Source organism: Quercus lobata, chromosome 11 (assembly GCF_001633185.2).
Source record: "Quercus lobata isolate SW786 chromosome 11, ValleyOak3.0 Primary Assembly, whole genome shotgun sequence".
In the NCBI taxonomy this organism is placed as follows: Eukaryota; Viridiplantae; Streptophyta; class Magnoliopsida; order Fagales; family Fagaceae; genus Quercus; species Quercus lobata.
This window is the reverse complement of record NC_044914.1, coordinates 30086114-30099510: the sequence shown is the minus strand read 5'-3', so window position 1 is coordinate 30099510 and position 13397 is coordinate 30086114. Positions and strand designations below refer to the sequence as shown.

The window sequence follows — 13397 nt, the reverse complement described above, 5'->3', positions numbered from 1 at the left end:
ATATTTAATACCACTATATAAATATAGTTGCACTCTAGGCTTTATTTATAAATTATATTCCAAGACTTTATTATACATACAACCCCTTCATTAAAATATTCGTAGTAATACAAAGTCATGAATGTAGACTGCCACTTTGAAGATTACTACATCTTAATCCTTAAGTACCCGGTTTAATCCTTTATGTTATTCATCATATATTTATGAAATCCAATTTCATAAATATATACTTTAGTAACTTTTTACTAAAGTAGTTGGGCCCAACACTCTGAATAACCAAACCAATTAAATTTATCTTAAGAGAATATTTTATATCTCCGTTAAAAGATTATGAATTTCATTTTGAGAATATATGTTCCATCAACATTAAATGCGGCTGCCCAACATACTGAGATTTTGACCGTCACTAATAGATCTCACTCCTGATATATCAAAACAACCTACATCTCATGATCAAGTCCATTATTCTCTCAGGATTTAGAGTTGATATAAATAGAAGTCGTGAGATTTATTATTCATTTGACAGTCGTTAGGAGAATAATAAATCTCACAGCGGTCTAGTTCAATATGTCTTAACTCTTAAAACATATCAACATATCAACTAGAAGTCTCCACTTCCATGATCAAGACAAATCATCTTAGTTGATATGTTATAGTCTTTGCAGATGAAATGCCCAATTTCATCATCGACTATGAACTAAAATTCTGAGTTTACAAAAAACTTGTGATTTATATCTTCTGTGACTTTTCACATAAATCACATACTATGCATCTCATGGACTAAGATAATGTTCCATTAGTTTATTTATAGATAGTCTCATATAATTAAACTATTTAATTATTTATGACATGCCAATAAATTGGATTTTAGGACACAAATCCTAACAATCTCCCTCTTGCCCTCAAAGACAATTTATCATATATTCGACACTTATCTCCCTTTAGAGTAATTTATACTCACTCTAAGGCAAGGTTTGGAAAAAAGTTTTAGCCAGATTTATTGCATAAATTATCTTTTCTACTACTACATCTCACGTACTCATATCTCTCTAATGAAATAATACTTACACTTAATGTGTATTTTCACCACCTAGGATGAACACATATCTTGAAGTCCAACTTCATGAATTACAATTAAACTACAAGTCAGTATTTGTACAACCAGTAAACATCAAAACTTCACTTTAATGGACAAGCATATAATCTCTCATTCTTCTAAGATATTTGAGTATATGCTTTACTCATACTAAATTAAGTAATCTTTGATTCAATTAATATTTGCTTACCATGCCCACCGCAAAATAGATATTTAGTCTAATATATAGCATAGCATAAAAACTTCCTTTTAATATGGTATAAGAAACCGTCTTAATATACTCTTCCATTTATATGTCTTAGGACCATAGTCCTATATAAAGGAACTTCAAACTTAAAAGGAAAGAATCATTTCTTAAAGTATTACATGCTATACTTGGCTAGAATCTAATCTATTTAAGCAGTTTGAGATAGACTCAACATCCTAATTTCAGAATTTAACAAAGTTTAATTCTTAGGATGTGAATAGTCTTTCACAAGAACTTTATATCAAACTAGACTAGACAACCGAAAACTCCATTGATGACAATAACTCTACATCATTCTAAATGATTAGAATGTCATCAACATACATTAAGAAATTTATTATTTTATATAACTTTTACACACATAAGGCCTTTTAATATTTGATCAAAATCAAACAACTTGATTGCTTGATCAAAAATGATATTTTATGATTCAGATGCTTGCTTTAGTCCATAAATGGACTTTAAGCAACTTGCATACTAATCACCACTGGTTCTTTGCTATGAACAAGTCTAGTTACATCATATAAACGTCTTTCTCAAGATTGCTACTAAAAGAAGCTTTCTTGATATCCATTACCATATTTCATCCAAATGAAATATAATGAATAAGAGAATCTAGATAGAGTCAAAACTTGACTTTTGGTGAAAAAATCTTTTCATAGTCGAACCATTTCTTTCTGAATAAATCTTTTCGCCACTAGTCTTGACTTTGAAGGTTTGCATCTTCAAATCTATCAATCTCATTTACTTGTAGACCTATTTGAAAACAATAGGCTTAATGCCATTAGGCGCCTCTACAAGTTCTAGACTTTAAATAAAATCTAATTCTATTCACATAACCTTGATCCAGTAATTCATATTTATATCATCCATTGCCTTTATGTAGGACCAAGGATCAAATTCATATCCTTGTACTGGTGTAATAGTTATCTACAAAATAATGTCTTGTGGTGTATCTAATACAACCATCTCATTTCCAAATGTATTTTATAGTTGTCCTACAACCAATTCTGACATTTTTCTTCTAGAACAATCTACCTTTAAAAGAGCTCTATTCCTCCCTTATGTATGCACTAACTTAAAGAAGTCATTGGAACTTCATTCCTTTACAAAAAGGAACCCTAGATCTTATTATCCTCTAAATAGAATTCATAGATTGAGAATATAATAAAATAATGGTTCTAAAACCCATCTTTCACCAATCTTGAATATCATTTAGATTAATAAGATCTATAGACATAAGTGCCAAAACATACAATTACAAAGGATGAAAACTTTCTCTTTAAAAAGTAAAACATGTAAATTTCCATCTAGAAGACAATCATGGACAATGCTTAACTTTACCAAAATAGAAATACTTTCCTTTTGGTCATTCTTTTGAGTCTAATTTCCTTTTGGCAACTACTAGGGCAACTAACTTGTCCAATTGTTTGGTATTATAATTCCTCTTTTTACCACTCTTATCTTTCGGTTTAGGCTAAGAATTTGAATTAAATCATATTGATCCTAGTCTTAGCTTTTTGGATGTCTTTCGTTGCGTAGAACTCACTCATCAATTCAGGTAACATAAAAAGAATTTAGTTTCAAAACAATCTGAATTGATCAAATGATTCTAACAAGGACTTGTGGATCATATCCAAATGAGATTAACATTTAATCTCTACATCCAATAATTCAAATTCATTTAAAAATAAAACATTTTCATAAAATAATTTAGAACTTGAACTCCTTAAGCCTTTCTTAGCACTCAATATGATTCATACCAAACATCTCATTTAGACTTAATATAAAGTCTAAGTCTTGTACTATCTCTTGCATCTCATACTGTAGTACAATTGAAATTGAAGCCAATGTAGCATATTAGCATTTCAGTGGAGACTATGATCATATCATATGCTATCTTCCATCAATGCATCATGCATAGGAAATTATGACAATGCTGCTGAATCGAAACATAAATATGTACTTCAGCTCCTTTAAGCATCATGTCCAAAATTATTTCTTAGTTAATGTGATTCAATTAAAATAGTAGCTAGAGAACAAAATTTATGACAACTTTATTTTGAGACCATGAACATAAATGCCAAGACATTATCATTTTGCATCCATAACCATATAATATGAAACCCGAAAAACATACTATACTAGGTGCAACGACAACCTAATTCCGCAATTAATATTCCTCAGAAGCGAGGTCATACCAATCACTATGATTAGGCGAGAATTATTCTCATTATTAATGCTATCGTGGTAACTCTTACCAAACCAAAATAATTTTCCGTTTTTCCTTTAGCCTCTAAGTAATAATGACATAGCTTCGAAGGGAGGTTAACATTACACTTAGTCTAGTGTACACCATTGCCTAGAATCAATGTGAGTCACCAAGTAACTCCACGGAAGCGTGGTCGTTCTCAATATAAAAACACTTTGTCCATCATTAAGAAGTTTAATTTGTAGTATCATGAATTAAACACCCTCCGAAGGGAGCAGCGCATATACGCCAAGGCGAGGTGCCTAATCACACTACTATAAACCAGCAATGGAGGCCGTGAGAATCAACCCTTGAATCTCTCTCCCACTAGAAATTTTAAAACAAGTGGATTGTTCTGAAATCATTGTGATCTCATCACAATTTTAACCCTACACATCAAATGTGTTTAATTGTTTAAATTCGATGTGATATTACTAAGTCACGTCACAATAGCATAACGAATAGTCGCGCAATCACAAAGAAGTTTAACCTTGTAATCAATGAAATAAATACCCTCCGCTTGGAATGCAAGACTCGAAGTCAGGACAAGGTATCTATTCACATTACAATAAACTTAACAAAAGGGTGATTTTAGAACTCCCACTCATTATTTGGGTTTTTCTTTAATAATTGTGAACCCATCACAACTAATAACCTTGCACTTGATGAAGACTCTAATCTTATTAGAATCACTAACTAAAATGGAAGTCCTAAACTATTTAGGATTCCTTAAACACAATGAATCAAAAATTAGTTATATAGAACTCTATCCTTAATTTACTAGATAAAGTATTCTAATCTCATTAGAAACTATATAACTTTAATTAGAATTTTAATCTCATTAAAAACCTCTAATTAAAATAAATTAAGGACTTTTAATCATAAAATGATTTAGTACTAAGAGTTCTATTTAACTAACCTCTTTGATCTCATTAGGTCTTTTAGTTAGATAATGATTAATAAATGTCCTTAACTTTTAAGGACTATAAAATTAATCACATAGCTTTTCTTTTAATCAAAGTTTTAACACTTAGTCAAAAACAAGTGAAAATTCAATAAATAGGTATCAGAATTTTTTGGTGACTCGCCCAGTCGCAAGACTCCAGTCGCGAGTTTTGGCGACTTGCCCAGTTGTGAGTTCATCTGGAAGCTTTGGCGACTCACTCGAGACTCGCCAGTCGCGAAAACGCCCAGAAATAGCCATTTTTTCTGTTAACCGTTTTTGACGTTTCCATTGTTCTTCTATTAAAAACACTTTTTTGATTTTATCAATGAGGATTTACAGATCAAACATTAGGGTTTTCAATATCAAGATCAAGAACCATAATAATGCTAGAAACCTTGAAAACATAATCCTAATCTCATTAGGAATAAATTTCATTATCCTAGCATTAACATATTGTTTGATCATAAAAAATATATATTACTAGACTAACATCTGTACATGTACATCATTCAATATATAAACAATTCAATCATACATGTAAGTCCAGTAAAAATATAAACCAACAAGCATTAATAGCAAGTTGTATATGAAACATGGGTCCCACAATATTCATATCATGATATTCATCCAATAACTATATCCAAGCAGTTAAATTTAACGTGTTCATCATTAAAACAAATACTATGAAAACACGGCACTGTAAGTAAGAAACATGAACATGAGCCACTTCGAATGACGCATATGGGTATACTGAACATAAATTCATAAACAATAATCATTGAATAAAATTCAACAACTAAGCCCAATTGCCAACAAACGAAGCAGTTCAATAACATTCATATTCTTAAAAATCAAACCATGTCTTTCATTAAAGAACACGACACATGGATCCATTGATAACAAAAATTATGCAGAAATTTTACTGCAGAAAATTAAATCATCAAGAAAACTATTTTCTTTGATTCTAAAAACTCAATCACATGTTATAGAAACATGATATTGAAGACCGCTTTGATACCATTTGTTAGAAAATCTAGTTTTGTATTTTATACAAAACACATAGCGGAAGCAACAAATACGAATCTACTTCATTAATGAAAGATAATATGTAACCTTGAATTATAGAACAAAGAATAAAAAGCATATTTTGGTGCGGTGAAATTCAAAACCAAAACTTGAGAATTACTTGGGAACACTTTTAATCTTCACTCTAATTTCACTTGATGCCTAAGAAGTGTGGTCTCTCAATCAATTTCTAAGAAGAGAATAAGAGAGTATCCAACACTTACACACAAACCATTTCATTCCTTGTATGATCTTAATAAAAGACCCTTATTAAAAGTCTCATATGAAAACCTTATGAAATTCTATATATTTCTCTCCTTATATATAACTGATTATCTAATTGGGCTAACCTTTTGGGCCTTTCTAATTGGGCTTAAGTGTGTGGCTTGGAGTGGGACCAAAAGGGAACAATAAGACACTAGCTCCAATGGGCTTTGGGCTTTTTTGTCAACTCTTGACAAGTCCAAAGTTACCATTAACTATATATATTTATATAGTGGTATTAAATATAGTTGCACCCTAGGCCTTATCTATAAATTATATTCCAAGACTTTATTATACATTCAACCCCTTCATTAAAATATTCGTAGTAATACAAAGTCATGAATGTAGACTGCCACTTTGAAGATTACTACATCTTAATTCTTGAGAACCCGGTTTAATCTTTTATATTATTCATCATATATTTATGAAATCCAATTTTGTAAATATATATTTTAGTAACTCTTTACTAAAGTGGTTGGATCCAACACTCTGAATAACCAAATCCATTAAACTTATCTCAAGGGAATATTTTATATCTCCGTTAAGAGATTATGAATTTCATCTTGAGAATATATGTTCCATCAACATTAAATGCGGCTACCCAACATACTGAGGTTTTGATCGTAACTAATAGATCTCACTCCTGATATATCAAAGTAACTTACATCTCATGATTAGGTCTATTACTTTCTCAGGATTTAGAGTTGATGTAAATAGAAATCGTGAGATTTATTATTCATTTGACAGTCGTTAGGAGAATAATAAATCTCACAACAGTCCAGTTCAATATGTCTTAACTCTTAAGACATATCAACATATCAACTAAAAGTCTCCACTTCCATGATCAAGACAAATCATCTTAGTTGATATATTATAGTCTTCGCAGATGAAATGTCTAATTTCATCATTGATTACGAACTAAAATTCTGAGTTACAAAGAATTTGTGATTTATATCTTCTGTGACTTTTCACATAAATCACACACTATGCATCTCTTGGACTAAGATAATGTCCTATTAGTTCATTTATAGATAGTCTCATATAATTAAATTATTTAATTATTTATGACATGTCAATAAATTGAATTTTAGGGCACGAATCCCAACAATTACTTAATACATTGATGATGAAAAAACATCATCGAAAAACTGAAATTAGAGTCTATATATATGTCGGCCATTGTAAGCCATGTCAAGCTTTGGCGAACTTGATTGCTACTTTCTCAGTTGTGGGATTGATCTTATAAAAGTGCTGCAGATAATCCCCCACAACTACGTTCTTGTAACTCTCATTCTCCATGGTTGTATTCCTTACAGGTACAATCTCAGCTAGGGAGGCTGGATTGTAGAACAAAGCAACTGAGAATCGCTCAACATCCATTTGGGTCACAACCCTATGCCATGGACTCTGTAACCTCCCATTGCTCATAATCTCTAGCATGTCTCCCACATTCACTAGCAATGTGTCCCGTGGCCACTTCACGGGGAGCCATTTTTGGTCCTTGAGTACTTGGAGTCCACCAGAGGTGTCAAATTCCATTAAGATAGTGAGAGCACTTGCATCTGTGTGTGGTGTGAGGCCCAGGGTTTGGTCAGGCCTAGGACATGGTCGGTAGTAGTTCACTCTCACATTGATTTCACTCTCATTAGTGTCAAACTGTTGGATAAAAACATGTCTTTCTAGTGATAATGATTCGGCAAGGACTTCAAGCAAGTCATCCAACACCTTTCTTGCTTCCCTGACGTATTGTTCTATGGCTTGCCTGTCATTATACATAATGTCACTAATTGTTGTGACTTGTGAGAGGATTAGAGGACAAATGTGCACGCATGTGAAGATTTATTTTATGTTTATTAACAATTATAAATGAATATGTGTGTGCTAATATATTAAAAAAGTGGTTTCAAATACCAATTTTATTCTATTTTCACGGTTCAAATGATGTTCCAATGATAATAATGTTCTTTTTGTGGTGCTTAGGATCTTTAGATTGTTGGCAAAATTTATGACATTTTTAGATGTATTTTTTAATATTATTTTTGCATTGTATTTCAATACTTGTGGTGGGATTAATTTTGTATTGGGTTCAAGTGGTTTCAAGTTGGAGATTGAAGTGCATATCGAAAGATTTCGCTGGGTGAACAAGCAAAAGTGTCTGGCGAAATCAGATTTTGAAAAAAAGTTATTCCAATGGATTTGTCTGATACTTTGCAAACAATTGTTGAATGAAAATGCCAACACATGAGAGTAATTAGTTACGAATTTTTCTGCTATGCTAGCCCTTTGCCCATCTATTAGCCCCATTTACCACGAAATTTGATACTAAGAAATTCCGATCCTAATTGAAGTGTTAGAAAGCCAAATTAAATGTTAGTTTAACTACCCATTTCTCTCTACCTTCGCCTTCTCTACATGCCACATACTAATAGAGGAGATAAAGACCATCACATTCATTACTACCTCAGAGTGGTATGAGTTGATTGGTGTTTGGGAACCATTGGAGCAACCCAAAATCAGCCATGGAGGCTTGAAGTTGCAATTGGAGCATAATTGTGAATTTCGATGAATGCTTGAGTATATAGATATTACTAGACTAGAAGAGTTTTGTGAGTATTATGTACTGTAACTATCTATTCTAGTGGATTGTTTTTGATAGTGAGAGGTGTTTTTATGCTTGGTACTCAGTTTTTATTTTTTATTTTTTTGAGAAAGCAATTTTTTCTTTTCAATAACACACTGTGTGTTATGATTTTTTGTGGGTTGTCCATTTTATATGTTTATTCATGTTGTTATCATTAATTTTTACTTTAATTTGGACCAAATTGTTAGATTAGGTTAAAATTGACTAAGCTGTAATTTAAAACTTGGGGTCTAAATCATAATTAAATTTGATTGTTCTCATATTTTGAACTCCACCTTCCTCTCCCCAGTATTTTCCTAGATGTTAGTATATGTTATTATATATATCCCCAAACTCCCAAACCAATATTTGCATCAGGTGAGCTTCATTTGCTGGCAGTTAATTTTGGGCTGAGCTTATGAATGATTTTTTTAAAGGTTTATTTGTAGTTTCTACAGCAAACAATGATATCAGCTTTTATTTTTTTTACTTTCCTTTTAAAAAAAAAGCTTTTATATTTTTACTTAAAAGAATTTTTTTTAAATTATAAATAATTTTAAATTACAGGAATAATATTGATGAGTTATTAAATCTACTAGAGAATCTTTTTTCTTTTTATAGATATATTAGAGAACCTTTCCAAACATAAGTAAGAAGATAATGTTGAGATCTTCATATCGTTCAATCTAAATTATTCATGCCATTTCCATTAATTTAAAAAACACAATATTTTAGGAAAAATCTTCTAGAGAAGTGATGATGGTCCATCCAATTGAATTATATGGTCAATTTAGTTTTTTTTTTAAAAAAAAAAAAAAACTTATTTATGCAAATTTGTTAAAGTATAATAGTACTTACAAAAAAAAAAAAGAAAGAAGAAGAAATTTTAAGAAATCATATATAAAAAAACATAAAAAAAAGTAAAGGCTATTTTTATTATATGAAAAAAAAAAAAAAAAAAAAAAAAAAAAGAAGAAGCCAGGCAGGCCATTATTGTGTCTAAATTATTTTGGAGGATAATAGGAACTACTTGCCGGTACAAAGTTGCACACCAGGACAAAAGCATGCACGTGTTCTGTGGAAAATACCTGAAATTTGTTGGTTTTTGAGGCCAAACATGGAGTCCTTTAGATGTTCCTTCAGGTGCTGCTTTCATGGTCAGCCGATCAATCCAATCCAACGGCTGATCTTCCGACTTGACAAAATTCCGGCCATAACCCATGTTTTCAACACTGGCATAAGATCCAACACTTGCTTTTTTCTCTTCAAAGGGCAAACCAAAGAACCCTTTCACCACATCCTTAACACCATGCTAAACATTAGAGGGTACACCATGGTCCATAATTAGAAACATGCCCCACTCTTTGGCAACACTGGCTAGCTTGGCTAACTCTTGGGCTCGAACCTTGGGCTGAGGCTCAGCTACCGACCTTAACTTGGCCATATTTATGGTTGGAATTGGAAGGGCAAAAGAGGGTGTGAGTGGTTGGTGAACAGGATGGACCCTTTTGAACTTATCTGGCAAGTGGTTGAGCCCTTGGAGTTGGCGTGCTAGTTCCTGCACCACTGGAACCTTTAAGGTTCTTAATTGGCCTTCTTTGTCTATGAAGCTAGCTTCATGGAAGTAACCTTTATCTTCCTCCTCCATGTGTTTCTTTAGGAATTTGGAATCGGAAGCCTAAGCCTGTGTGTAAATAGGAATATTTGGTCAGTAGTGAGATTATTAGAGGACAAATTTAGTTGTGGGAGAGGGCTACTTTGGCACGGCTGACAATTCATCCATATATGGCCTGTGGTCCGCGCGCGTGGGTTAAAATAAAAATTGGGTCATACAAGTGGCGTTTTGGTTGAGAAGTTATATTCTTTGTGGGACAAGTGTCTGCGTTCTCTTTACCTCAAAGAAAAAAAAAGAAGGGTGCCTACATTCTTTCTTCTTATTTATTTATTTATTATTTATTTATTTTAATAAGAAGACTGCAACTTTATTAATTAGCAATAAAAGAAGATATATCATAAAAAAGAACCCGTTCTAAGAAATAAGGATTTTTTTTCCATCAAGTAAAATAATTAACAATACTTGTGATATGTTTAATTAAAAGGTGAGCAGACTTGTTCTCTTGACGGCCTACATGTGAGAATGAATCCTGATGAAACTCTCCACAAAACGGAAACTTTCCACAAAAGGACTACAGGCCTTTCACCCACTGTTTTAAAAACCGGACCGGACCGACCGGTCCGACCGGTTCAACCGGGAACCGGGAGCCAATCCGGTTCGGTTAAATACCCCAAAACCGGTCAATAACCGGTTAACAACTGGAAAACCGGCCAAAAACCGGGGTTGAACCGGAAATTTAAAAAAAAACGGTTCTATGTCCGGTTCGGTTTTTAAAACTATGCTTTCACCACAGAATCCACAGTAGTTGGAGGTAGTGTTAAGCCAGCCAGTGCATGATAGATAGTAAGCAAGTCGCCCTCCAATATAAAGTCTTGAATGCCTATATTCTTCGCAAACTGTGATGTAAACCCCGTTAGGAATAACGAGACCTAACAACGAAAGGGAACCCAAGATCGTTTTATGGACAAATTCAAATGGGAGACCTCGATCCGTTGTTTATGACAAAAAAGAACCTCGGTATATGGAAGACGCCACAAACGGTGGTGGAAACATCACGGGAATTCCCGATAAGTTCGAGTAGTTCTTCAAAGAACTAAAGAGAATAAATCTCACAAGTTTTATCAATAATATCTGAAAAAACGTTTACAGACATAGATGACTATTTAAGGGCTCCTTAAAACTTGACAGACAAGAAAATATATTCTAAAATAACTCCTAATTGATACCTAACCATATTAGGAATAAAGTTTGACCTAAAAAGCATTAAATGCACCTAAAAACAAGGAAATAAATCACCTAAACCTAGAATAACGTTTTTTACATAGATCCAAAATATTTCATGCCAATTCTTAGCCTTGATCTCCATCAAATTGTATCCCTGCTTCAAACGCCTTCGCTTCAGTCTCGATCGCTCTTAATGGTGCTGGAATCTTCTTGCTTTAAGTAGCTATAACCCATCCTTGATCATCCCATATTATTACCCCAACCCCTACTGCCTTCTGCTTCACAAAGTTTGCACCATCTACATTGACCTTGAAGTTAGGTGTTGTTGGAGGAACCCAGGATAGGATTTGTGCCTCAGGAGTTGGAGTGCTCAATGATAAATCCATTGTCGCATTATACTCCTCCAAATACTGCACAACCCACTTCATCAGAACAACTCCTTCTTTCCTTGCACCGCCAACCCGAACTAGTGGCGACTCTAGGAATTTTGTCCAAGGTGTTCCTATTCCATTTTGAAAAAATTTCGAGTAATTTTAGTCTATTTTGGGACGTTTTGGTAAATATTGGCTGAAATTTAAGATTTGGCCAGCATGAAGTTTGTGCTTAAAAAAAAAAAATGTTCTTAAAACTAAAACAAATTTGCATTCTGTACACGGAAAAACCTCAAAAGGAAAAAAAAAAAAAATGAAAAGAAAAGAAATGAACAAAGTTATCTGTACAATAAACTATAAGTTCATTTGAAATATTAATAAAATTATTAATTATTGTTGTTTAGTTGTTTCATAAATTTGTTTTTCTTTTATAAACTATAATTTGTTGTATTGTTGTTTCATTAATTATTAAATTATTAATTGTTGTTTAGCCTAACATAATTTAATTTATTTGTCTTTTATAATGTATTAGTTAATTAAATTATTAATTATTGATGTTTAGTTGCTTCATTAATTTTTTTTACTAACTATTAGCAGTCTAGCACACACCCCAGCTAAAGAAATGAAATATTTCGATACCGGTTAATATTGGTGTACCATTTTAAAATTACTGCTAAATATATATATTCTCTTAAAAATTTTATATATTCTCATAAAAATATAAAATGATTTTAAAGTTGATATAATAATTCCTTTAAATATTAGTAATAATTATGGTTGTATAATAATTTTTTTAAAGAAGGGTTGTAGTTTAATAATACTACCAAGTACATGTACTTGCTAAATGCAGTAATGAAAAAATAAAAGAAATAAAAATTAATGTGCAAAAGTTAAAGCTAGGCACGTGGGTGGTTGGAGATAAGCTTGAAAACTTTTAACTCATTAATGGCTTCAGTATTCAAGTGGGGAGTGGGACTGGTGTACAAAACAATACACGGCAATTGGCATTCAAAACTAGAAATACCAAAGAACAGAGAAGCGGAACAGTTGAAGAAAAATAGAGAACGGAGAAGAAAAGGCGAGGAAGAAGAAGCTGAAGCAGGTGGGGAGATTGCGATTGACCAAATGGAAGTGGCCGGAGACATGGAAGTGACCGGCGATGTGGTGGTGAGTGACTGTGACAACAAAAACTAATGATTTTGGCCCCCCCCCCCCCCCCCCCTTTTTTTTTTTTTTTTTATAGATTTTAGTTCAAAATTTGTTTGGCATAAAAATTTTTAGGGTGTTCTTGATATTTTTGAGAGTGTTCCTATTTTTTTTTTTTTTTTTTTAAGGATAAACAAATAAAAAAATTTAAATTATTTTACATAATTTTTTTTTTTTCAAGTCAGGGTGCTCCTAGGAACACCCTGGACTCTGAGTAGCGTCGCCACTGACCCGAACCTCATTTCGATTGTTCCATAGACTCCATGCACCAGTGACCACCTTCGCTGCAGTTTCTGTACGAGTTACATCCCCCATTAGCAAACTCCATATCAGGTCTTTGCAGGATTGACATTGGTCATGTTCAAAAGGGATGGCCAGCTTTGAGCAAGTCCAAAACAAATGACCTGTAGTTTCTGCTGTCAACCCACACTCATCGCATGTACTATCCTATAAAATCTTCCGAACCAACAAATTAGACTTTGTAGGGAGAAT

At 32.7% G+C, this 13397-nt stretch overlaps 1 pseudogene; it reads right to left on the bottom strand.

Moving 5' to 3' along the window:
* Nucleotides 1-6911: 6911 nt before the first annotated feature.
* LOC115967832 lies at nucleotides 6912-10281 on the bottom strand (annotated as a pseudogene).
* Between the last annotated feature and the right edge of the window lie 3116 nt (nucleotides 10282-13397).